The following is a 25,841-nucleotide window of genomic DNA, read 5'->3' on the forward strand; positions in this document are numbered from 1 at the left end:
CAGTGCTTCTTTCTTTGGGTATAACTCATAGCAAAAGCAGCATCCTTAAGGTTTGCAGCTAGCTCCAGAGTCAATACAAAGGTAGGCTGAGATTGTATGAAATGGTTTAAAGACTAGGCCGGGCGCGGTGGCTCAAGCCTGTAATCCCAGCACTTTGGGAGGCCGAGGCGGGTGGATCACAAGGTCAAGAGATCAAGACCATCCTGGTCAACATGGTGAAACCCCGTCTCTACTAAAAAACTACAAAAAATTAGCTGGGCATGGTGGCGCGTGCCTGTAGTCCCAGCTACTCAGGAGGCTGGGGCAGGAGAATTGCCTGAACCCAGGAGGCGGAGGTTGCGGTGAGCCGAGATCGCGCCATTGCACTCCAGCCTGGGTAACAAGAGCGAAACTCCGTCTCAAAAAAAAAAATAAATAAAGACTGCAGAAGGAAAAAAAATAATGAAGCTCCAGGCTTACAGGAACTCCATGAGTTACAAAGTTTTTATATGAAACTCATGACCTGGGTGTGGGTGAGCTGGAAGCAGTTAAAAAGATAGATGCAGAGCAAACAGTTACAGGCTACCCAATGTCCAGTTGCCTAGATTCTCATATAAAACCATGCTTATGAAAAGTATTTTTAAAACCTTTTCTTTTAAAACATTTTAGTTTTAGGTTTGATGGTAAATGTGAAGCTTTGTTACATAGATAAACACATCATGGGGATTTGTTGTACCTATTATTACATCACCCCCGTAGTAAGCTTAGTACCCAATAGTTATCTTTTCTGCTCCTTTCCATCGTCCCACCTTCTCCTTCAAATAAACACCAGTGTCTGTTGTTTCCTTCTCTATGTTCCTAGGTTCTTCTCATTTAGCTCCCCACTTATAATTGAGAACATGCAGTATTTGGTTTTCTGTTCCTACGTTAATTTACTTTGAATGATAGCTTCCAGCTAGATCCATGTTTCAGCAAAAAACCTGATCTTTTTCATTTTTATGGCTGCATAATATTCCGTGATATATATGTACCACATATTCTCTGTCCAGTCTGTCACTGATGGGCATTTAGGTTGATCTCATGTCTTTGCTATTGTGAACAGTACTGCAATGAACATTCACATGCATGTGTCTTTACACAGAATGATTTATACTTATCTGATATATACCCATTAATGGGATTGCTGGGTCAAATGGTAGCTCTGCTTTTAGTTCTTCAAGGAATCGCCCTACTGACTTCCACAATGGTTGAACTAATTTAGAATCCCACAACAATGTATAAGGGATTCCTTTTCTCTGAGGCCTTTGCCAGCATCAATTTTTTTTTTTTTTTTTTTTTTTTTTTTTTTACTTTTTAATGTAGCCATTCTGACTGGTGCGAGATGGTATCTTGTGATTTTGATTTGCATTTCTCTAATGATCAGTGATATTGAGCTTTTCTTCATAGACTTGTTGGCAGCATGTATGTCTTCTTCAAAAAAGTGTTTGTTCATGTCCTTCGCCCACTTTTTAATGGGGTTATTTTTCTCTTGTAAACTTTTTAAAGTTTCTGATAGATGCTGGATATTAGACCTTCATCAGATGCATAGTTTGAAAATACTTTCTCTCATTGTGTAGGTTGTCAGTTTACTCTGTTTATAGTTTATTTTGCTGTGCAGAATACCTAGTTTTATCAGATTCTATTTGTAAATTTTGCTTTTGTTGTGATTGCTTTTGGTGTCTTTGTCAAGAAATGTTTTCCCATTCCTAGGACCAAGATGGTATTGCCTAGGTTGTCTTCTACGGTTTTTATAGTTTTTGGTTTTACATTTAAGTCTTTAATCCATTTTGAGTCAATTTTTGTATATGGTGTATGGAAGGCATTCAGTTTCAGTCTTCTGCATATGGCTAGCCAGTTATCCCAGCACCAAGGGAATCTTCATCATTGCTTGTTTTTGTCAGCTTTGTCAAAGATCAGATGGTCGTAGACGTGTTGCCTTATTTCTGGGCTCTCTATTCTGTTCCATTAGCCTATGTGCCTGTTTTTGTACCAGTACCATGCTGTTTTGGTCATAATAGCCCATATCCCAGGAAACATATATCTTTTAAGTTTCAATTGCCAAAGTAAACATTTACCATTTACCTTTCATACTTCCTCCTCTAAACTTAAATGTCTTGACCAGTCTTCTGCTCTGCATTTTGAGGTTTTATATGCAATTGGTTGCATTATCACCTTCTGGGAGTTTTCAAGAGCTCAGAAACCATGACAAATTCTCTGAGGAGAAAAAATGCAAGTCTATAAATTCATGAATTAAGCAATTTAGTCTCTTTTATAACAAAGAGACCTTTGGTTTTCATGCATGATGTGTTAGAAAAAGATAACAGAGGAATGTCATTCAACGGTAATCTGCACATTTCATTTTTACCCTAATTGTGTGCAAATGAAAAGGGCCTCTAAACATTCCAAAGGGCTTTTCACTGCTCATTAACAACATATAAATGCATGGGCAGTGGTTTGCCCCAGAAAATTGCCTTGAAGGTGACTTGAACGCATAGCCTCTGATTAAAGGGCAGACCTTTCCTCCTGGCCGCATCAATTCTTTGGCTCTTCGTTGTTAGAATTGCTAATAATTATGAAATTTATTACAAGCTACGATCATGTTTAGGTCATAGCCTGGGCACGAGAGTCAAAGTAAAAAGAGTACTGCTATGTGGTTCAGTGTGTGTGACCTCAAATCACATTTAAATGGTACAGCCCTAGCCTTTCAGAGATCAGATTACAGAGAGCTCTGCTTTTTCCTCACACATGTGCCCTTTTCTTCAGCTTCATCAAACTATTGGAGGCCCTCGAATGTTTTAGTTTTTTATTTTATGTTTTGCCTCTAATCATTGTGTCTTCTCTCATTCTGAAACCTTTTTTCTTAAAAATATGTAAAAAGTTTTTGAGTATTCTTATACTTTTAAAAATCTATATTGACATTTAAAACTAAATTAAATGTATGATACATAGAAAATGTGTGCTCTTTGTGTAATATGTTTAAACAACACAGAAATATCCAGAACCAAAGGTGAGATCGCCTCTTTATCAATGCTACTCTGTCTCATATATAATTTTTTTGAGATCTTTTGTTATTTTATACTACTATGCAGCATATTTTAAAAAATGCATAAGTACTAAAAATAAATATGTATCTATGGTTTTTGGATTTTCTTTGCAGTCTAACCTTCTAGGTTTGCACTCCTAAATATATACTTTAGATTAAACAGATTTTGCACTTGATTTAAATAGAATAGTGTATAATGTGTCTTGGTTTATTCACCTTCCATTTGGTTTGTGATGATTCATTGATGTTGATAGGTGGCTGTGGATTGTGTAGTATTCTACTGTGTGCATAAGAAGAAAAAAAGGAAGGAGAGTAGGAGAGGGGAAAGGAAGAAGGGCAAGGGAAGGAATGGGTACAATTAATATTTGAATATTGATTTTTTTCCCACAAATTTGCTACACTCTCTTTAATCCAAATAATTTATTTGCAGATTTGTTAGGATTCTCAAAACATAAAAATGTTACAATTTTTTTCTACCATCTTCATTCCTCTTATCTTTTTGATTGCTTTCTGAACTGGCTGGAACATCCAGTACAATGTTGAATGTAGTTGATAATATCAGGCATCTTTGTTTTAATCATGTTCTCAAAGGGTTAGCAGTTCAATGTTTCGTGGATAGGCCTATATATACTTTGGTTGTTTGCACATCCCTTTGTCAGATGACAAGGATTTTTCTTAAACTTTCAATTTCTTAAAATATTGTTATTTAAAATAACAAATTGATATTGAATTCTACCAAATGTTAAAAAGCTACTGCAATCATGTATTTTAAATCTGTTTATCTGTTAATATGTTGATTTACATTATTTGAGTCTCTAATTATAGAACAACTGTGCATTTATGTGATAAAGTCAATTTAGTTACAATGTATTATCCTTTGTTTATATTACTTTATTCACTTTGGTAATACTTTGCTTATGATTTTTATATGGTGCTGAGTGACACTGACAATGGACTTTATTATTATTATATTTTTATGTCTACATTCTTTGAGATTATTTGCTGTTTTTTTTCCTTATACACTGTTTCCCAAAGTAGCTGTACCATTTTAAATTTCCACTAACAATGCACAATATTTAAATTTTCTCATACCCCACCAATAGCTAAGATCTGTATTTTTGTTATAGCCATCCTAGTGGATATGAAGTTTGTGATCTGAATTGTATTTTACTGATGGCAAATGATGTTAAGCATTTTTTTTGTGTGGGCTTATTGACCATTTTTATATCATTTTAGAGACATGTCTATTCAAATCATTTGCCCATTTAAAAAATGGGGTTATTTGCCTTTTGATTATTGAGTTGTAAAATTTTAGAATATATTCTATATATTAGGTCCTTTTAAAGTATATGATTAATTTTTTTTTCATATCCTATGGGTTTTCTTTTCTTTCGTGGTGGTATCCTATAAGGTACAAAACCTTTGTATTTTGATGAAGTTTCATTTATGTATTTGTTCTTAGGTTGTTTGTACTTTAGTTGCCATAGCTAAGAAGTCATTGCCTAAGCAGCATCATGAATATTTACACCTATATTTTTTTCAAAGTGTTTATAGTTTTGACTATTACATATAGGTCCCTTCTATCCATTTCAAGTTAATTTTGTTTATACTGTGAAGTAGGGGTTCAAATTTGTTCTTTTCCTTGGTCATTGCAAAGGTCTTCCCAGAATTAAAAAGAGTGAACATAGCCCCAAACTTTTAATGGCAGAGTGTGAGTCTAATGTTGTAAGAGGAACATGCAGGATGAGATCATTATTGGTGCTGTCATTTTTGTAAAATACAATGCATCCTACCTAGGGTGGTTGAATAGTCTGGGAGCTGGTCCATGAATAGCAACTGTAAACAAAATTGTATCTATGTTCATTCTTTTGAAAAGAATGTGAATACTTTAATGAAAGTCATAATGGAGTCCATTGGCCAATTTTTTTTAAAAACTTAAACTCTAAGATCTTTAAGATTTAAATGACTGATTATTCAATGCCAACTCTTCAAATAGTAAGGATTGAATAATAAAAGTGATCCCAAAACTAATTTATAAGAATAAAGGCTTTCAAGTAAATTTTCAGTCCTCAGCTAGTTGGGTATAGACTGTTGATAAAACAGAGCAGGAGAGGCCCTTGATCTCTCCCTTTATATCAACAACAGGTAGATTATTATTAACAACATGGTATGCACATTTCATAGCTCAGATTTTGCCTAATTCACTCTTTAACACGTTTTACTGTTAAATCTCTAAATTGTCTATTATCCATCAAATTTTGAATTGATGTAAAATATCCAGAAAATGAGCCCTGTATTATATATTTTGAGTCCTTTCATAGTGGTGCCTCGAGCCAAACATCAGTTCAACTTGAGTAGTGTTGCAATTCTTGCTGAACATCCAGGTTTATTGTACAGTTATTTCCATTTTTATATTTATTTTATCCTGTCTGTATTAGCTAGTAACATGAGAGGAAGACAGAAAATCATACATGCTGTTCCACAGGTCTCATAACCTTAATACAGGCATAACTTAGAGATATTGCAGGTTGAGTTTCAGACCATCACAATAAAGTAAATATCAAAATAAAGTGAGTAACACAAACATTTTGTTTTCCCGGTGCATATAAAAATTGTGTTTGCAATACATTGTGGCCTGTTAGGTGTACACACACATTACATTTGTTCCATGAATCCATTGTTCCTGTATGCACAGGCAGAATGGATTTAGCATAACTCTTAAGTGCCCTAAGATTTTTGGAATGATAAATAAGCCTTGGCTTCCACTAAAGTCAGAAGCTATATTAATGCCTATCAAGAGAGTCATCCTGTCCTTTGACATGGTGAAGGTAAGTATTGACTTCTCCTCTTTAACTATTAAAGTCATAGAGGGCATCTTCTTCCAGTAGAAGGCTGTTTTGTTTCTACTGAGAATATTTTGTTTTGTGTAGCTACCTTCATCAATTATCTTAGCTAGCTTTTCAGGATATCTTGCTGCCCAACTTTTATCAGCACTTGCTGCTTTTTTGTTATGGAGATAGCTTCTTTCTTTACACCCCATTCTGGCTTCAGACTTTTCCTCTGCAGCTTTCTCACCTATGTCAGCCTTCATAGACTTGAAGATAGTAAGGGCTTTGCTCTGCATTATTCTTTGGCTTAAGGGAATCATGTGGTTGCTTTGATTTTCTACACAGACCACTAAAACTTCCTCCATGTCAACAAAACGGGAATAGTGCTTTTAGTGTCCTTCAAGAACTTTTCATTTGCATTCACAACTTGGATAATTGTTTGGCACAAGAGGCCTTTCAGCCTATCTAAGATTTTGGCATGCCTTGCTTACTAAACTTGATCGTTTCTAGGTTTTGATTTAAAGTGGGAGACATGTGATTCCTCCTTTTATTTGAACACTTAGAGGTCATTGTAGGGTTATTAGTTGGCCTAATTTCAATATTGCTGTGTCTCAGGGAATGAGGCAGTCAGAGGAGAGGAAAAGAGATGAAGTGGAGCAGTGAGAATACTCAGAAAATGTATCTATTAAGTTTGCCATCTTATATGGCTATGGTTTGTGGTACACTGAAACAGCTATAATAGTAAAATTAAGAATCATTAATTACGTATCATCATAGCTGTTATAACACAAATGAGAAAGTTTAAAATATTTCAAGAATTACTAAAATGTGACACAGAGACACAAAGTGAACATGTGCTGTTGGAAAAATGGTGCTGATAGACATGATCAAAGCAGGATTGATACAAACCCTTTATTTGTAAAAAAAAAAAAAAAACCAAAAAGCAGTATCTTCAAAGCTAAATAAAGGTAAAAAGCAATAAAATCAGGTTTGCCTATGTAATTGAGGGGGAAAAAAGTCTGTCAAAAGATATAAATTGTTAACTTTATTTAGATGTTAGTCTAATCACTTTATATTCAAATCTGAAGGAGAAGAGCCAAATTAAAGAAATACATGGGATGATAAAGGTGCATTACAATCGGTATTTTGTGGTATCTAGACTTGTTGAGATATAAACATAAAATGGTTTTAAAATTTTTTCAATATTCATTGCCTTCAACCCACACTTATTGAATCTCCATTTCTGTCATTTAATGAATCCTGGACAGATTACAGAACTCTCTGTTCACTTTTTGTTATTAAAATTAAATCTATTGTATGATTTTTGAATCTCAATTCCTTCATTTCAGCTCTAATTTGGGTTACTTTTCTGTCTTCTACTAGCTTGCAGTTTGCTCTTGCTTTTCTAGTTCCTCTAGTTGCGATGTTCAGTTGTTAATTTCAGATCTTCCTAACTTTTTTTTTTTTTTTTTTTGAGATGGAGTCTCACTCTGTCACCCAGGCTGAAGTGCAATGGCACGATCTCTGCTCACTGCAACCTCTGCCTCCCAGGTTCAAGCGATTCTCTGAGTATCTGGGATTACAGGCGCATGCCACCGCGCCCAACTAATTTTCGTATTTTTAGTAGAGATGGGGTTTCAACATCTTGGCCAGGCTGGTCTCAAACTCCTGAACTTGTGATCCACCTCGGCCTCCCAAAGTTCTGATCTTCCTAACTTTTTGATGTGGACATTTAGAGCTATAAAATTCCTTCTTAACACTGCTTTGGCTATGTCCCAGAGATTATGGTATGTTGTGTATTTTTTTCTCATTAATTTCAAAGAATTTATTGAATTCTGCCTTAATTGTATTATTTACCCCAAAGTCAATCAGGAGCAGGTTGTTTAATTTCCATTAAGTTGTATGCTTTTGAGCAATTTTCTTAACATTGATTTCTATTTTTTTGCACTGTGGTCCAAGAGTATGGTTGGTTTGATTTCTGTTTTTTGAATTTGCTGAGGACTGTTTTATGCCGAATTGTGTGGTTGATTTTTAGAGCCCATGACATTTTGTGATGAGAAGAATACATATTCTGTTGTTTTGGAGTGGGAAGTTCTGTAGATGTCTATTAAGTTCACTTGGTCAAGTGTTGACTTAATATCTTTGTTAGTTTTCTGCCTCAATGACCTGTCTAATACTGTCACTGGGGTGTTAAAGTCTCCCATTTTTACTGTGTGGCTATCTAAGTCTTTTTGTAGGTCTCTAAGAACTTGCTTTATGAACCTGGGTGCTCCTGTCTTGGGTGCATATATAATTAAGGTAATTAGGTCTTCATGTTGAACTGAGCCCTTTACTATTATGTCGTACCCTTCTTTGTCTTTTTGGAACTTTGTTAGCTTATAGTCTGCTTTGGTTTTTGACTTATCACTAACTACTCTTTTAATAGATTCCTCTTAACAAACCTCTTAAATGAAGCAAATTCCTTAGGCATAATTCTTATATCTCTATTTTTATCCTGCAATTTCTTTCCCTGGGACCTCTTCTACTTCCATATTGTTTATAACATCCTGATGAACATCTCTCAAGTCATGATTTTGTCATGCCTGACCATCTTTGCACTGTCCAATGGCTGATCACTGAGACTTTAGATTACCAGTTACTAGTAGAACATGAAACTTTGCACATCACCGTCTTTTCCCAAATTTGCTCTAACTTCTCATTTCCTTAACTATCTGTTCATGCTAATATTATTATGTGTATGAAATTTGTCTTTGGCTTTTTCTTTGTTTCTCACATCCACATCTGTCAGCTCCTCTTTCTTGCTGGGGTTCACCAGACAGCCTTACCGTGATTAAATAAGAGATCTCCTAATATTCACACCATTCAATTTATGAATTCTGGATTTCTAAAAGAAATCTATTTTCCTGTTTATTTTTCTTAATTATATATGCAATAAATATTCATTGTTGTAAGCTTATTCATTATTTTTAATGTGACAGTGAAATGTAAAAATAATAAGAATTACATCCCCACTGTTAATATTCTGATGTGTAACACATACACACACACACACACACACACACACACTTACTTTAAAATAACACTAGGATAATACTGTATATTTTGATTTACATTTTACTTTTTTTTTCTGCCTAATCTTATAAATACCTCCGAATGTCTTTAAATCATTCTCAAAAAAAAAAAAAAAAAAAAAAAAAAAAAACCCTTTTTAACAGCCATATCACACTTACTTTTTGGTCAAACTATATTTGTATATTTACCCTAATCGTTCTTTGTGCCATTTCTGATGTTTCTAAATTTCTTCACTTCTGAATAGCTCTTGGATTAATGTTTGAAAAATATTTAAACAATGTTTATGTTCATCTCTGATAATTTCTTTGGGGGTAAATGTCTTCCAATAGACATTATCTCAACTACCTTATATTTTTCAGGTTTGTTAAAATATGATGTCAAATTTACCGTAAGAATGATTTAATTCCTAGGCATAGTTCTTATATCTCTATTTTTATGCTTCAATTTCTGTCCCTGAAGCAGGGGTCTTTTTATGCCCCCAAAAAGATAACAAAAGGATACCCAGTATTCTATACCTTCACTAATAAAAATTAAAACTGATACAAACAAAAATAAAATGCTCACTAAAAAAGTAAAACTGATATCAGCTTCTGCTTTTGTTTTCCTTTTTTTGTTTGTTTGTTTGCTTCACAGATTTTTTTTCCATTGCTTTACTTTGAGTCTATGGGTATCATTGCATGTGAGATGGTGTCTTGAAGATTGCATGCTGTCAGGTTTTGTTTCTTTATCCAACTTGCCACTTTGTTCCTCTTAATTGGGGCCTTTAGCTCATTTACACTCAAGGTAAGTGTTGTTGTGGATTTGATACTATTACCATGTTGTTAGCTGGTTATTATGCAGACTTGTAGCTGCTGTATAGTCTAACAGGTCTGTGTACTTGATTGTGTTTTTGTAGTAACCAATAATAGTCTTTCCTTTTTATATTTAACACTCTCTTCAGGATCTCTTGTAAGGTACGTCTGGTAATAATGAATTCCATTAGTGTTTGCATGTTTGTATGAAAAGAATCATTTCGTATTTGCTTATGTAGCGTAGTTTGGCTGAGTATGAAAATATTTGTTGAAAATTCTTTTCTTAAAGAATGTCGAATATAGGCACTTGGTCTCTTCTGGCTTGTAGGGTTTCTGCTGACTGTTTTCTTGCTAGCCTGATAAGATTCTTTTTGTAGGTGATCTGTCTCTTTCTTCTTGCTGTTTTTAACTTTTTCTTTTCATTTCAACCTTGGAGAATCTGATGACTATGTGTCTTTTTTTTTCTTGATTTTTTTTTTCTGTAGGTTTTTGGGAAGCAGGTTATGTTTGGTTACATGAGAAATGTCTTTAGTGGTGATTTGTGAGATTTTGGTGCACCAATCACCTGAGCAGTATACCTCCCCCTGAATCCCCAAAGTTTATTGTGTCATTGTCTTGAGGAAAGTTTTCTTGTGTAGTATTTCACAGGGGTTCTCTGCATTTCCTGAATTTGAACACTGGCCTCTCTAGCGAGGTTGGGGAAATTTTTATGGACAATATCCCGAAATATATTTTTCACATTGTTTGGTCTCTCTCCCTGTTTCAAGGATGCCAATGAATCCACGAGCCAGTTATTTGAAGGAATTAATAAGATAGATAGACTACCACCTAGAGTAATTAAAAATAAGAGAGAAGAACCAGATAAACACAATGAGATTTGACAAAGGGATTTTATCGTTGACACTACAGAAATTCAGAAGAACTTCAGAGACTATTATATGTGCTTTTAGGCACACAAGCTAGAAAACCTAGAAAAAATGGATAAATTCCTGGAAACACATACTCTCACAAGACTGAACTGGGAAGATATTGAATCTATGAACAGATCAATAATGAGTTCCAAAATTGAATCAGTATTAAGCCTACTAACTGGAAAAAGCCCAGGACAAGACAGATTCATAGCCAGATTCTAACAGATGTATAGAAAAAACCTGGTACCATTTATAACAGAACTATTCCAAAAAAATGAGGAGGATTGACTGCTCCCTAACTCATTTTATAGAGCCAGCATCACCCTGATACTTAAACATGGCAGTGATACAACAACAAAAAAGAAAAACTTCAGACCAATATCCTTGATAAACACAGATGCAGAAATACTTAACAAAGTACCAGCAAACTGAATCTAGCAGTGCATCAAAAAGCTAATCCACTACAATCTTTTAGGTTTTACTCCAGGGATGCAAGATTGGTTCAACATATATAAATCAATAAATATTATTCACCACATAAACAGAACTATAAACAAAAACCGCAGCTGGGTTCAGTGGCTTATGTCTGTAATCCCAGAACTTTGGGAGGCCAAGGCGGGTGGGTCACTTTAGGTCAGGAGTTTGAGACCAGCCTGACCAACATTGTGATGCCCCATCTTTAATAAAAATACAAAAATTATCTGGGTATGATGGTACATGCCTGTAATCCTAGCTACTTGGGAGACTGAGGCAGGAGAATTGCTTGAACCTGATCGACGGGGCTTGCAGTGAGCCAACACGCCACCACTGCATTCCAGCCTGTGTGACAGAGCAAAACTCTGTGCAAAAACAAAAACACCACATAATCATCTCTTTACATGCAAGAAAGTCTTTCAGTAAAATTCAGCATTCCTTCATGTTAAAAAAAAAAACAAAACCCAAACTAGTCATTGAAGAAACATACTTCAAAATAATAAAAGCCACTATGTAAAACTCACAGCCCACATCATACTGAATAAGCAAAATTTGGAAATATTCCCCTTGAAAACTGAAAGAAGACAAGTATGTCCTTCCTCACCACTTCTGTTCAACACAGTACTGGAAGTCCTAGCCAGAGCAATCAGGCAAGAGAAAGCAATAAGAAGCATTCAAATAGGAAGAGAGAAACTGAAACTATCACTGTTTGTAGATTATATAATTTTGTACCAAGAAGACCCCACAGCCTGTGGCCAAAAGCTCCTTGATCTGCTTTATAACTTCAGCAAAACCTCACAATTCAAAATCAATGTACAAAAACCAGTAGCACTCATATACACCAACAGCATCCAAACTGAGAGCCAAATCAATAACAAAATGTCATTCAAAATACCTGCACGAGAATAAAATACCTAGGACTGCAGCCAACCAAGGAGGTGAAAGGCCTCCACAATGAGAATTACAAAACACTGCTCAAAGAAATTAGAGGTGACACAAACAAATGGAAAACATTTTTATGCTCATGGATAGGAACAATCAATACTGTGAAAATTAGTGAAAACTACCATTTACCCAAAGCAGTTTAAAGACTATCAAAACTGCAATGTATTCCTATCAAACTACAATGACATTCATCAGCTAATTAGAAAAACTATTTTAAAATTTGTATGAAACCAAAAATGAGCCAGAATAGCCAAAGTAATTCTAGGAAAAAAAAAAAAAAAACAAAGCTGGAGGCATCACATTATGTGACTTTGAACTATACTACAAGGCTACAGTAAGCAAAATAGCATAATACTGGTACAAAAACAGACACATGGCCAATGGAACAGAATAGAGCTCCCAGAAATAATGCTGCACAACTACAATCATCTTATCTTTGATAAAATCGACAAAAACAAGCAATGGGAAAAAACACTCCATATTCAGTAAATGATACTGGTATAACTGGATGACCATAAACAGAGAGTTAAAACTGAACCGATTTCTTACATCACATACAAAAAATAGATCAAATTTGGTTAAATATTCTAATTTAAAACCAAAAGCTATGAAAATCCTGGAAAATAGCCTAGGAAATACCATTCTGGACATAGGACCTGGAAAAGACTTCATGACAAAGAAGCCAAAAGTAATTGCAACAAAAGCCAAAATTGACAAATAAGATCTAATTAAACTAACGGGCTTCTGCATAGCGAAGGAAACTAACAACAAAGTAAATGTACAACCTAAAGAATGAGGAAAAATATTTTGAAATTATGTATCTGACAAAGGACTAATATCCAGAATCTGTAAGTAAATTAAACAAATTAACAAGCAAAAACCAAACAATTCCATTAAAAAGTAGGCAAAGGACATGAACAGACACTTTTCAAAGGAAGACATGCATGCAGCCAACAAACATAAGAAAAAGTGCTCAACATCACTGATCGTTAGAGAAATGCAAGTCAACACCACAGTGAGACACCATCTCATACCAGTCAGATGGCTATTATTAAAATGTCAAAAAACAACGGATGCTGGTGAGGCTGTGGAAAAAAGAAGACACTTATACACTACTGGTAGAAATGTAAGTTAGTTCAGCCTTTGTAGAAAGCAGTTTGGCAATTTCTTAAAGAACTTAAAACAGAATTACCATTTGACCCAGCAATTTCATTACTGGGTATATACTCAAAGATGTATAAATAATTCCACCATAAATACACATTCATGAATACATTTATTGCAGCACTATTCACAGTAGTAAAGACTTAGAATTAACCTAGAAGCCCATCAAAGGTAAACTGGATAAAGAAACTGTGGTACATATACACCATGGAATACTATGCATCCACAACAAAGAATGAGATCATGTCCTTTGCAGAAACATGAATGGAGCTGGACACCATTTCTCTGGGCAAACTAACAAAAAAACTCAAGTGCTGCATGTTCTCACTTATAGGTGGGTGCTAGACATTGAGTACATATGGACACAAAGAAGGAAACAACAGACCCTGAGGCCTACTTGAGGATAGAGAGTGGAAGGAGGGTGAGAATCAAAAAACTACCCATTGGGTACTGTGTTCACTACCTGGATGACAAAATAATCTGTACACCAACCCCCTGTGATATGATATTTACCTATATAAGATACCTGCACATGTAATCCTGGACTTAAAATAAAGCTTAAAAAAAAACATAAAAAGCAAAGTAAAACAATAACATTCAATCCAATTTATAGTTTCAGTCTCTAACTCTATTTAACTTCCATTTCTCTTCCTTTCCCTACATCACAGACTTAAACTGAAATGCTGATAGTTTAGGTGTGACAGGGAAGGATCTGAAGTAGATATTTCTTCTGTCCTCATTCTTCAAGACCTCATTCTTTCAGGGTGTTGAGGAGGACGGACAGTGGAGCAAATGAATGTATTAACAAGTCTCTCTTTACTTCTTGGCTGTGATGATTTTTGTTATTGTTTGTTATTGCTTCTTCTCTGTTAACTCTTCTTGGCAATCAGATTTCTCTGTAATAAAGGAATCAAAGTGAAGCCTCCTTTATTGGCTCATGTTTTAGATTTGCAAAAGCTCAGTGGATTTATTCAGTTGTATAGTTCCCTAGTGCAGTAGATGTGGAAGTGGGTCACAAGGTGTGCAGTACCACTCAGGGAGCCTTTTAAAATGTGTGAAGGGATTATTGATTGTCTTGAAGTGACTGAAACAGCATTTAATTTCCAAGAGTAAGATACATTAAATGCTTGCAGTGCATGGACAGTCCCTGGAGAATAGTGATATCCCAATGCCAATATCTTCCCTTCATTGAGAAACATTCTTCAAATACTGAAATACTTCTTTATTCATTGGCAAATAGCCACTAACTTTATATCACCTCCCCCCTCCCTCTCTCACATCAGTCCTTCTCTTAAGCATCCAATTCAGCCTCTCAACTCTACATTCCAGCAAATATGAAGGTGCTATCTGTCATAGCAAGAGGCCCCCAGTATCCTGATTCAGCACCAAGGCAAGAGTACATTCTGGTTGGGTGATACCTGAACACAAGCCTGGTCACTCCTGCAACAATTGTTCTTGACTTTGATTATTTTGCTCTCCATTCTGCAGTTTTTAAAAATATACTAAGTTAGAGGAAGAGAAAATGTTGGGATGATTATTGGAGGCACTAGTACAATATGTGCTACCACTTGGTAATTTCAGTGAGTCCTTAGGAAAGTGTCTGGTGAAAATTTTTGGCAGGTATCTTAAGAATATAGGGTTCTTAGAGCCTCTTTGTCCTCAGCTGTAGGCTAGAGGTTTTCATTCTGGAGAATTAGGAAAAATCTCAGTATCCCACAACATTATAATAAACAATTAAATTTCAAAGTGATAAGTGATTAAGAAGTTTTAACATTTTAAAATTAGCTCTCTGGGAATATTGCCCAGGTTTCACAATTCTAATTTAGTACATGTTCCCTTACCCTCCCCTTGGGAATGCATTATGAACAAATACTGGTGACTAAATGTAGATAAAATAGGTCTGATGAGATTAAATCTATTAAATGTTTGCTTATTAGACTCTGGGGTCCTTATTACTCTGTGGAATAGTGAGGTAGTACTAGACTGAAAGTTAATATATTGGTTTAAATTGTGCTTCTGCCACCTAATGAATGACCTGTGAAATATGAATGAAATGGGAATATCAAGGATGAGCCTTAGGTTTCTGACTTTTGCAGATAGATGAATGGTGGTGCCATTTTGAGATGGAGTTGCCAGAAGAGCATTGGGGAAAGAAGATTATGAGTTTAGTTTCAGGCATGCTGAATTTGATACGCCTTTTGGGTACCCATGTAGACATGTTCAGGAGACAAATGGAGACTTCTAGAATTCAGAAGAAATGTCTGAGTTGGAGTTATGCATGTGGAAGTTACGCATATGTGGAATGGATAATAATTGATGCCATAGGAGTGAATGGTATCATCAAGAAGAATGCATAGTAAAGGATAGATGCCAGGTGCATAGTAAAGGATAGATGTAGGACTGGATAGCAAGAGACTAACATTTTATGCTTAGACAGAAGAAAACGATTCAGTTAAGGAGCAGCAAAAGATGAAAGAGAAAAAAACAGGAGAGGGGATAATTAGTTCTTATTTTTACATACTCTTCTTTTTTTTCCCCACATGTGTTGATATATTACTTGACATCCTTATCTGTCTTATTGCCTACACTTAACAGGAAGCTTATTCTCTTATTTAGATGGATATCAGTGCACTCATTGTTGTTTTTTTATCTGTACTTTTCTCATGTGAAAAATCTGTAATAATTTCTCTGGAATATCAGAAATATGTTTTCCCAAGCATGTGGTTTAATTGACTTGCTCAGAGAAAAAAGGAACCCTGCAAATTGTTGAAACTGTGCATTTTCTATCCTATACAACAGAAGGTTTTGTTACTGTTAGTATTATTATTTGAGTTCTGCAGTTGTTGTTCACTTTCTCAGCAAGATAATCCAACCTTGAGAATACTCTTGCATTTCTTTTATGCAATTTAATGAACAGCTGTGGCAATGTGCAAAGTAAAAGAATCTGACAGTCAAATTGTAAAATAAAAATTTTCATGAATATTCTTGGCAGTGTTGTATTGTACCCAAGAAAATAGTCAATTGCCACTTGGTAGGTGAAGATACCTATAATGGTGTTCTCAAATTTAATCAGACGTAAGCTGAGATAACATGTTCTAGTTCAATAATGCCATACATTCATCTTAGTGTAGCTGGGGTGGAAATGTGGGTGGTAGTGGGGATGCTTTTTAGGAAGAAAACATTCTATAACTCCTATCAGTAGTATGATATTCTAACTACAAGGGAGTCAGGGGTGGAGAGCTATATGGTAAGTCTTGCGCTTGCAAGCAAACAACAATAACACTAAAACAAAACAGAATTTTAGAGAAACCTGAACTCTAAGATAAAATTTTTGAAAGGTTAGTAGGCAACTCAAAAATCACAAGAACAAAATGTGTACTTATGTTTCTTCTAAGAGTTTTACTTCCTTTATTTAGGTATTTTAACATTTTGAATTAATTTTTGTATAGTCTGTGAGGTAGGGGTCAAAATTCATTCTTCTGCATGTGGACTTTTAGTTGTCACAACACCATATTTTAAAAATATTACCTTTTCAGCCAGGCGCGATGGCTCATACCTGTAATCCCAGCACTTCAGGGGGCTGAGGCACGTGGATCAGGAGGTCAAGAGATCAAGACCATCCTGGCAAACAGGGTGAAACCTCGTCTCTACTAAAAATACAAAAAATTAGCCAGGTGTGGTGGCATGTGCCTGTAATCCCAGTTACTCGAGAGGCTGAGGCACGGGAATGGCTTGAACCCGGGACATGGAGATTGCAGTGAGCTGAGATCGCAGCACTGCACTCCAGCCTGGTGACAGAGAGAGACTCCCGCTCAAAAAAAAAAAAAAAATTGCCATTTTATCATTGCTTTTTCTTGTCTAAAATCTGTAGGAACAGAATCTAGATTAAGGTGACGTGCTAGAGAGAGGTGGTTGAAGGAAATGAGGGGTGAGTACCAAAGAAGGTAAGGTATTTCTTTTGAGAATGATGAAAGTGTTCCAAAATTAGCCTGTGGCAATGGTTGCACAACTCTATGAATGTACTAAAAAACATTAAATTTTTTGCCTTTAATGGGTGAATTTTAGTACATGAGAATTATACCTCCATAAAGTTGTTTAAAATATAAAAAGTAAATATTTTTTTAAATATCAAAGGAATAAGTGACCAATCTGGAAATATAAAACCAGGATTATTCCAGGGATTGAACAGAGAGAAATAATTGGCAGTTTCTTAAGGGCCTTGCCGTTAGAGTGACTTCAGCATCAACAGATTGTTTTAATCCTGTACCATTCAGTGCAGAATTCAACTCCTCAAGAGAAAATGTCAGACTGGCCCAGTCTAGGACACATACCGACCCAAAAGGAGGTTCAATCATGAAGGCAGTGGGTGGATTACCTGATTGTCAATATTAAGAAGACCACATGGAATAATAACAGTTAAGTCTTGCATACAGGCTCATCTTTTTTTATAGTCACTATATAATGTACACACCCTGTTGAGTCACTATTAGTATAATGCTCCATTTATGCAGAAATAAGAACTGAGGCTCAGCAAGCTCCTACCCAAGGTCACAGCTAGTAAGTGAACTGTAATTCAGACTCAGTCACTCTCATTCTGAATCCTTTTGTTTAAACCGCTATGGTATAGAATCGCTCCCTAAAAATGAAAGTCTCAAGCACTGAAATATTTTTACACGCATCCCTCTTACTATCGTGGGATTCGTGTTTTTATTAAAGGAAAGCCGATTTTACTGAAAGAATAGGATGCAATGAAGAGCTGGCAGAAACAAAAGATGACCACTAGAGGGAAAAAAATAAATTAATAATTATTAAGCCCATGCTTCATTACAGCTTTTTCACGTGTAATGTTCATCGTACAATGTCATCAGTGTGTGTCCTGTGGATCCTTTCTTTTCCCGCTACCCCGGGGGACTGATTTGTATTGGATGCAACACCTTGGTTCCCTTTCCCTTCGGCTTCTGCTGGGTTGAGTGAAAAAGATGCAGGAGATTGTAGCAAGAGAGGAGAGAAGGGCAGAAATCTCTTCTCCTGGGTTCCTCCCATATGTTTACCAAGAACTTGTGGGTGTCCATCAACTAATGCTGCCAGCTCCACTTAGACAGCCTATGTTGTTCACAGTGAAAGACAATTTCTTTAGGTTCTTGTAACTCCTTTTCTTTTTTTTTTTTTTTTTTTTTGAGACGGAGTTTCACTCATGTTACCCAGGCTGGAGTGTAATGGCGCGATCTCGGCTCACTGCAGCCTCCGCCTCCCGGGTTCAGGCAATTCTCCTGCCTCAGCCTCCTGAGTAGCTGGGATTACAGGCATGTGCCACCATGCCCAGCTAATTTTTTGTATTTTTAGTAGAGACGGGGTTTCACCATGTTGACCAGGATGGTCTCGATCTCTTGACCTCGTGATCCAGCCGCCTCGGCCTCCCAAAGTGCTGGGATTACAGGCTTGAGCCACCGCGCCCGGCCACGTAACTCCTTTTCTTTGATCCTTCAAGCTTAGGAGTGATAATGGCTCCTCACTATTGATCAGAAGCCTTGCTGGTTTCCCACGTCTTATGAATAATATCTTCACTGAAACTTTCCAATCACTCCTTTTGAGGGTGAATCATACTAGCACTCTGAATGGCATACACAGAAATCCTAAAGCCAATAAAATTATGTTGGTTTTGTCGCTAAAGAACTGAGGCTAAGACAATTAAATAAATTGCTCAGTAAGTGAGAGATACAGAAATCAAATAAAAGTCTTTTTTAACTTTCACGTCTTGCCTTTTGCTTCTACGGGAGCTCGTTCCACAAGCTACTACCTATTAATAATATTAATTATATCCACAGGAAACCTGGAAACCTGACTGAAAGGGAAGTATTTCAGAATAGATTTAACTGGTTATAACTTATTTTAAAATTGAGTTGAACCTCCCTTCAAACATACTATAAATATATCGAAAGACTTCAGGTGTGGTGTGATGGGTAGGAATGCAAAATCTAAAGTCCCTGCCTGGCTCTCCATCTCTTATCATTGTATGACTTTGGGCAAGTTACTTAAATTGCCTTCACCTCAGTTTCCTCAATTGTAACATTAGCATAATAATGTTGGCTTCATAGAATCATGTTGAAGATAAAAAATGTAATATATGTAAAGACCTTAGAACAGTGTGTGGCTCATGGTAAGAGTTAATAAATGTCTTGTTTATGACACTGATCCTCACAAAAAATTTCCTATTTTTTAGAGATTAGATTATGATAAAAAGTTTCTCTGGGAGATTCTGTAGGTAATTTGTTAGAAGAAAGTTTATCATTTTTTAGCAGCTAGTTTCATTTCAGCTTTGGTATCCTTGTAAGAGATTCCTTTTTGTAAAATTATTAGGTGGATAGAGATGGTTTCATGGTAAAGATAGCTTCATTGACATATGCTTAGCAGATTATGAATATAGAAATTCTTTTTACATTATGAATTTGGTTGTACTTTCCAACATTACTTCCATGGTGAGCAGACACAGACACACACACACACACACACACACACACACACACACACACACATATATATATATATATATATATATACACACACACATATATACATATACTTTTTTTTGTTTTAACAAGAGGAGCAGCTCCGTGGCTGTATTAGAGTCCAGCTTATTTCCTTGGTCTGATCAGCATTTTGTTGAGTGGTCCTAGACAGAAATAGAAAAAAATATATCTCATTGGAAGTTACCAGATCTAGGCTCTAAGTGAGCTGTTTTAATATATGCCCCTATGACCTTGGCTAAGTTGCTAATACACTCTCCAATTTAAGTACCTCATCTGTAAAAAACAGAAATTAGACTAAATAATTGATAAAGTCTTTTTATCTCCTGAAATACTCGGGTAGTACTGTGGGAATTTTTATAAAGGCACCCAGCCTTCTCTTAGCCTCACATAAAGGCTCAAGGGCAAGGTAGGAAGAGCACAAACTGAGGTGTCAAATACATACGGCTTGAGCACTTATTATCTGTATAGCCATACAAAAGTTATTTAATATTTAATAGCCTCAATTTATTCATTTGTCAAGATAAGATATACTTCAAAGCTATTTGATGACAATTATAAGATGATCCAATCATCGACTGTAAGTTAATTCAATCATGAATCATAAGATGATTCTTGTAAATTTCCTAGTGTACTGTATGGGAGATCTCCTAAATATGTTCAAGCAGTTTTCATCAAGGAGATTAAGAAATACCTTACCATAGAATTACCAGAGCATGGAAACATGTTACTATTTTTCTCAACTCCCAAATCAGAACACAAATAATGAGAAAAATATTTTCAGCCTTGCATATAGATTTATAAAAAATGATGTGAATGTATAAACATTAGATTATGGTACATATTGACTAAATGTCCTTAGTTAAAATAATTAAAAGTGTATAATATTGAGAGAGTACTGAGAATCATCTGGTGGCCATACATATCTGCCAGAGTATATGCATCACAGGGATTCAGAGATGGTTGAAACTGCAAATATTTCCCCTGTGTTGTGCAGATACTATGGCTCTGTCTCACCATCCTGTCAGCCCTGTAAACTGCTTCTAAAATGTTTTTACCAGAAATCAATGGCACCACATAAGAAGTTACTGTGAATCTCTAAACCATAGTCCAGGGTATTCTTCTAGACTCCTTTCTGCTATCTCTATATCCCATAGAAGTTTATCCACTTAGATTTCAATCTTTAATTTCCTTATCCTCTCTGTTCTTGATTCTTTCTTTCTTAAAAGTCAGATTTATTAAGGTATACTTTACCTTCAGTAATATTTACCTATTGTTAGTATATACAATTTGATGACCCTTGACAAATATCATGTAGCCACTCACCACAGTTATGACAGAGAACATTTTCATCAGCCCCCAAATTTCCCTTATGTCTGTTAATTTCCTGTCATACCCCTGCTGGACCATACCAACCACTGAACTAGTTTCTATCACTATGGTTTTGACTTTTAAAAATATTATTAATATTATGATTAACTGATAAATCATAATTATTAATGTATGCATCTGGGGGCACAATGTGATGTTTAATATATGTATGCAAAGTGTTATAATTTAAAAAGCTAGCACATTGATCACATCTCTTACCTACTATTTTTTATGTTGAGACATTTTTATGGTTACTTTGTTATTTTCAAATATATAATACATTACTATTGACTATAATCACAGTGCTGTGCAATGGATTTCAAAACCTATTCCTCCTGTCTACCTGAAACTTTGTATTCATTGGCCAAAATCTCCCCATTCTCTCCCTCTTAAAGCCATCCCCAGCCTCTGACAACCACTGTTCCACACTCTATTTCTACGAGTTCAACCTTATTAGATTTCACACAGAAGCAAGATCATGTGATATTTGTATTTCCATGCCTGGATTATTTCACTTACTGTAATGGTCACCATATTCATCCATGTAGTCACAAATTACAGCAAAAAGGCTTAACATGGTTAATCATCAGAGAAATGAAAATTAGAATCACAATTAGATATGCATTTACTCTAGTCAAAATGGTTATTATTAAGAAGTCAAGAGATAACAGATGTTGGTGAGATCGTGGAGAAAAGGGAATGCTTATACATTGTTCATTGTACTGTAAACTAGTACAAGCTCTATGGAAAACAGTACGGAGACTTCTCAAAGAACTAATCATTGGACTACTCATTTGATTTAGTTATCCCACTATGGGGTACCTACCCAAAGGAAAATAAATCATTAGATAAAAATATACCTGAACTCATAGGTTTATTGCAGCAGTATTCATGATAATATATAAAATCAGCCCAAATGTCCATCAGTAGATAATTGCATAAAGAAAATGTAGTGTATGTATATCTTGGAATACTATTCAGCCATAAAAATAATGAAATCATGTCTTTTACAGCAACATGGATGAAACTTGAAACCATTCTCTTAAACGAAATAAATCAGAAACAGAAAATCAAGATACCTATCATCTAATTCATAAGTAGTAGCTAAATAATGTGTGCACATATATATGGACATAGAGAGTGGAGTAATAAACATCAAAGACTTGGAAGGGTGGGATGGAGGGAGGGGTGTTGATATAGTTTGGATATTTGTTCCTGACCAAATCTCTTGTTGAAATAAAATCACCAGTGTTTGAGGTGGGACCTGGTGAGATGTGTTTGGCCTTGAGGACAGATCCCTTATGGCTTGACACTGTCCTTGCAGTAGTGAGTGAGTACTCATCTGGTTGTTTAACTGTGCGGCACCTTCCATCCCACTCTGTCTTGCTACTGCTCCCAAAGCATGAGATGCCTGTTCCCCTTTGCCTTCCACCAGGAAAGAAAGCTTGCTGGGAACTCTCAAGAAGCAGATACCAGCACAATGCTTCCTGTATAACCTGTGAAAACATCAGCCAATTAAACTACTTTTCTTATAAATTACACAGTCTCAGATATTTCTTCATGGAAATGCAAGAATGGCCAAATACGGAAAATTTATGCTGAGGAGATGGTTGAGGCTATAGACACCTGAAAGCATGAAAGTGGCTTTGGAACTAGGTAACAGGCAGAGGTTGGAAGAGTTTGGAGGTGTCAAAAGAAAGTTTCAGGTTTCATAGACCCTGGTTAAATGGTTGTGACCAAAATTGTGATATTGATATGGACAGTGAAGTTCAGGCTGATGAGGTCTCAGATGGAACTGAAGAATTTATTGGGAATTGGAGCAAAACTGACAGATATTATTCCTTAGCAAAGAGCTTGTATGCATTCTGTTCATGCTCTACAGATATGTGGAAGTCTGAACATGGGAGTGATGATTTACGGTATCTGACAAAATAAATTTCTAAGCAGCAATGTGTTCAAGATGTGGCCTGGCTGCTTCTAATGACCCAACTCACATGTGGAAGCAAAGGAATGACTTAAAGTTGGAGCTTATATTTTAAAAGAAAGTAGAGCATGAAAGTTTGGAAAATTTGAAGACTGTCCACATGTTGGAGAAAGAAAAAGTTTATTCAGAAGAGGAATTTAAGCAGGGTGTGGAGCAACCACTTGCTAGAGAAATCTACATAACCAATAGAGAACCAAGTGCTAATATCCAACACAATAGGAGAAAGGCCTAGGAGTCATTTCAGAGACCTTTGCAGCATCCCCTCCCATCACAGGCCCCGCGGCCTACATGGAATAAATGGTTTCAGGAGCCAGGCCTACGGTGATCCTACCCTGGGCAACCTTAGAACACTGCTTCCCACATTCCATACACTCTGGCTTTATTCATGGCTCAAAGGGGCCGAGGTACAGCTTAGGCCACTGCTTCAGAGGATACAAGCCATAAGCCATTATGCCTTCCACATGGTGCTAAGCCTACAGGTACACAGAGTTTAAGAGTGAATGAGGCTTGGCAGCCTCCCTCTAGATTTCAGAGGATGTACAAAAAAGCCTGGGTGTCCTGGGAGAACACTGCTGTAAGGGTGGAGACCTCACAAAGAACCTCTACCAGGACAGTTGGAGGGGAAATGTGGGGTTGGAAGCCCCAAACAGAGTCACCACTGGAACACTGCCTAGTGGAGCTGTGAGAAGAAAACTACCATCCTTAAGACTCTAGAATGGGTAGATCCACTAGCAGCTTGCACCCTGGGTCAAGCCATAGCCACACCACTACAACCCATAAGAGCAGCCATAGGAGCTGTACTCTGCAGATACACAGGGGCTGAACTGGAGCTGCCTAAGACTTTGGGAGCTGGCCCCTTGCATTAGTATGCCCTGGATGTGGGACATGGACTCAAGCATTATTTTGAGGCTGTAAGATGTAATGACTGCTGCGCTGCTGGGTTTTGAATTGTCATAGTGCCTCTAGCCTCTTTCTTTTGGTTGATTTATGCCTTTGGGAATGTCAATGTTTACTCAATGTCCGCACCCCCATTGTATCTTGGAAGTGAATAACTTGTTTTGATTTTATAGGCTTATAGGTTGAAGAGATTTGTTTCATCTCTAATGGAACTTTGGACTATGGAGTTAATGAGAGAATGAGTTAAAATTTGGGGAAAAGTTGAAAAGGCGTAATTATGTTTTGCAATGTAAGAAGGACATGACATTTGGGAGGGGCCAGGGGCAGAATGATATAGTTTGGACATGTGTTCCCACCCTAATCTCATGATGAAATGTAATCCTCAACGTTGAATATAAGGCCTGGATCATGGGGTCATATTACTTATGGCTTGATGTTTTCATTGCAGTGCTGAGTGAGTACTCATGAGATATGGCTGTTTTATTGTGTGGCACACCTCCTGCACTCTCTTTTGTTCTTGCTCCCACTATATGAGAAAGCTGCTCACCCTTCACCTTCTGTCATGATTGAATGTTTCCTGAGGTGTCCTTAGAAGCAGATGCCAACACTATGCTTACTGTTCCGCCTGCAGAACAATCAGCCAATTAAACCTATTTTCTTAGAAATTACCCAGTCTTCGGTATTTTTTATGGCAACACAACAATGGACTAATACAGGGGTGGTAGATGAATAATTATGTAATGGATCCAATGTACACTATTCAAGTCATAGCTGCACGAAAAGCTCAGATTTCACCACTACTCAACACATCCATGCAACAAAACTGTACCCTAAATATATACAAATAAAAAAAAATAATTTCCCAGTTTTAAGTCTGAATAGCATTTAATGTGTATATATTTCATATTTTCTTTATTAATTCATCCAATGATGGACGCTTAGGTTGTTTCCATATCTTGACTACTGGGAATGATGCTGCACTGGACATGGCAGTGCAGATAGTCCTGTGATGTGTTGCTTTCAGTTTCTTTGGGTACATATCCAGAAGTTGAAGAACTGGGTCAAAGGGTAGTTCTATTTTTAGGTTTTGGAGGAACTTCCATACTGTTTTCCATATTGGGTGTACTAATTTATGATACACCAACAGTGTATGAGTTCCCTTTTCTTTGCATTCTCCCCAACACATGTTATGTTTCATCTTTTTATTAAAGCCATTGTAACAATGTGAAGAGATATTTCACTTTAGTTGTAATTCCCTAATGATTGGTAAGTCAATTTATTTTAATGTACTGATTTTCCATTTGTATGTCTTTTACAAAATATCTGTTCATCTTCTTTGCTCACTTTTAAAAGACATTATTTGTTTTCTTGCTATTATTATTATTTTTTTTGAGTTTCATATATATTTTGGATATTGACCCCTTAACAGATGTATGGTGTGCAAATATTTCTTCCATTCTGTGGGTTTTGTTTTTTTTTTTTTTTTTTGCTTTGCAGAAGCATTTCTGTTTAATGCCGTTCTATTGGTCTACTTTTGTTTTCTTTGCTTTTGTTTTCGGGTTATATCCAAACAGTCTTGCCAAGAGCAATGGCATGGAGCTATTTCCTTATGCTTTTTTAGAAGTAGTTTTAGAGTTTCATGTATTCTGTTTAAGTATTCATTTTTTATGGCTGCGTAGTATTCTATGGTGTAAGTATGCACTTTGTTTTTTCTTTATCCAGTCTATCATTGATGGGCATTTATGTTGATTTCATGTCTTCGATGTTGTCAATTATGCCGCAATGAAAATACACGTTTGTGCCTTTATAATAGAGTGAG

The 25,841-nt window shown here is 36.1% G+C and overlaps 1 long non-coding RNA gene across 1 annotated transcript; it reads left to right on the plus strand.

Annotated features, from left to right (window-relative positions):
- Positions 1 to 1,524: 1,524 nt before the first annotated feature.
- LOC116535242 lies at positions 1,525 to 19,538 on the plus strand. The gene is made up of 3 exons (XR_004262116.1): positions 1,525 to 1,630; positions 16,921 to 16,925; positions 19,524 to 19,538. It is a non-coding gene; the product is annotated as an uncharacterized LOC116535242 (long non-coding RNA).
- Positions 19,539 to 25,841: the final 6,303 nt, after the last annotated feature.

The sequence above is a fragment of the Sapajus apella genome, unplaced genomic scaffold, assembly GCF_009761245.1.
Source record: "Sapajus apella isolate SASKATOON/1434 unplaced genomic scaffold, GSC_monkey_1.0 scaffold93, whole genome shotgun sequence".
Taxonomy (NCBI): Eukaryota; Metazoa; Chordata; class Mammalia; order Primates; family Cebidae; genus Sapajus; species Sapajus apella.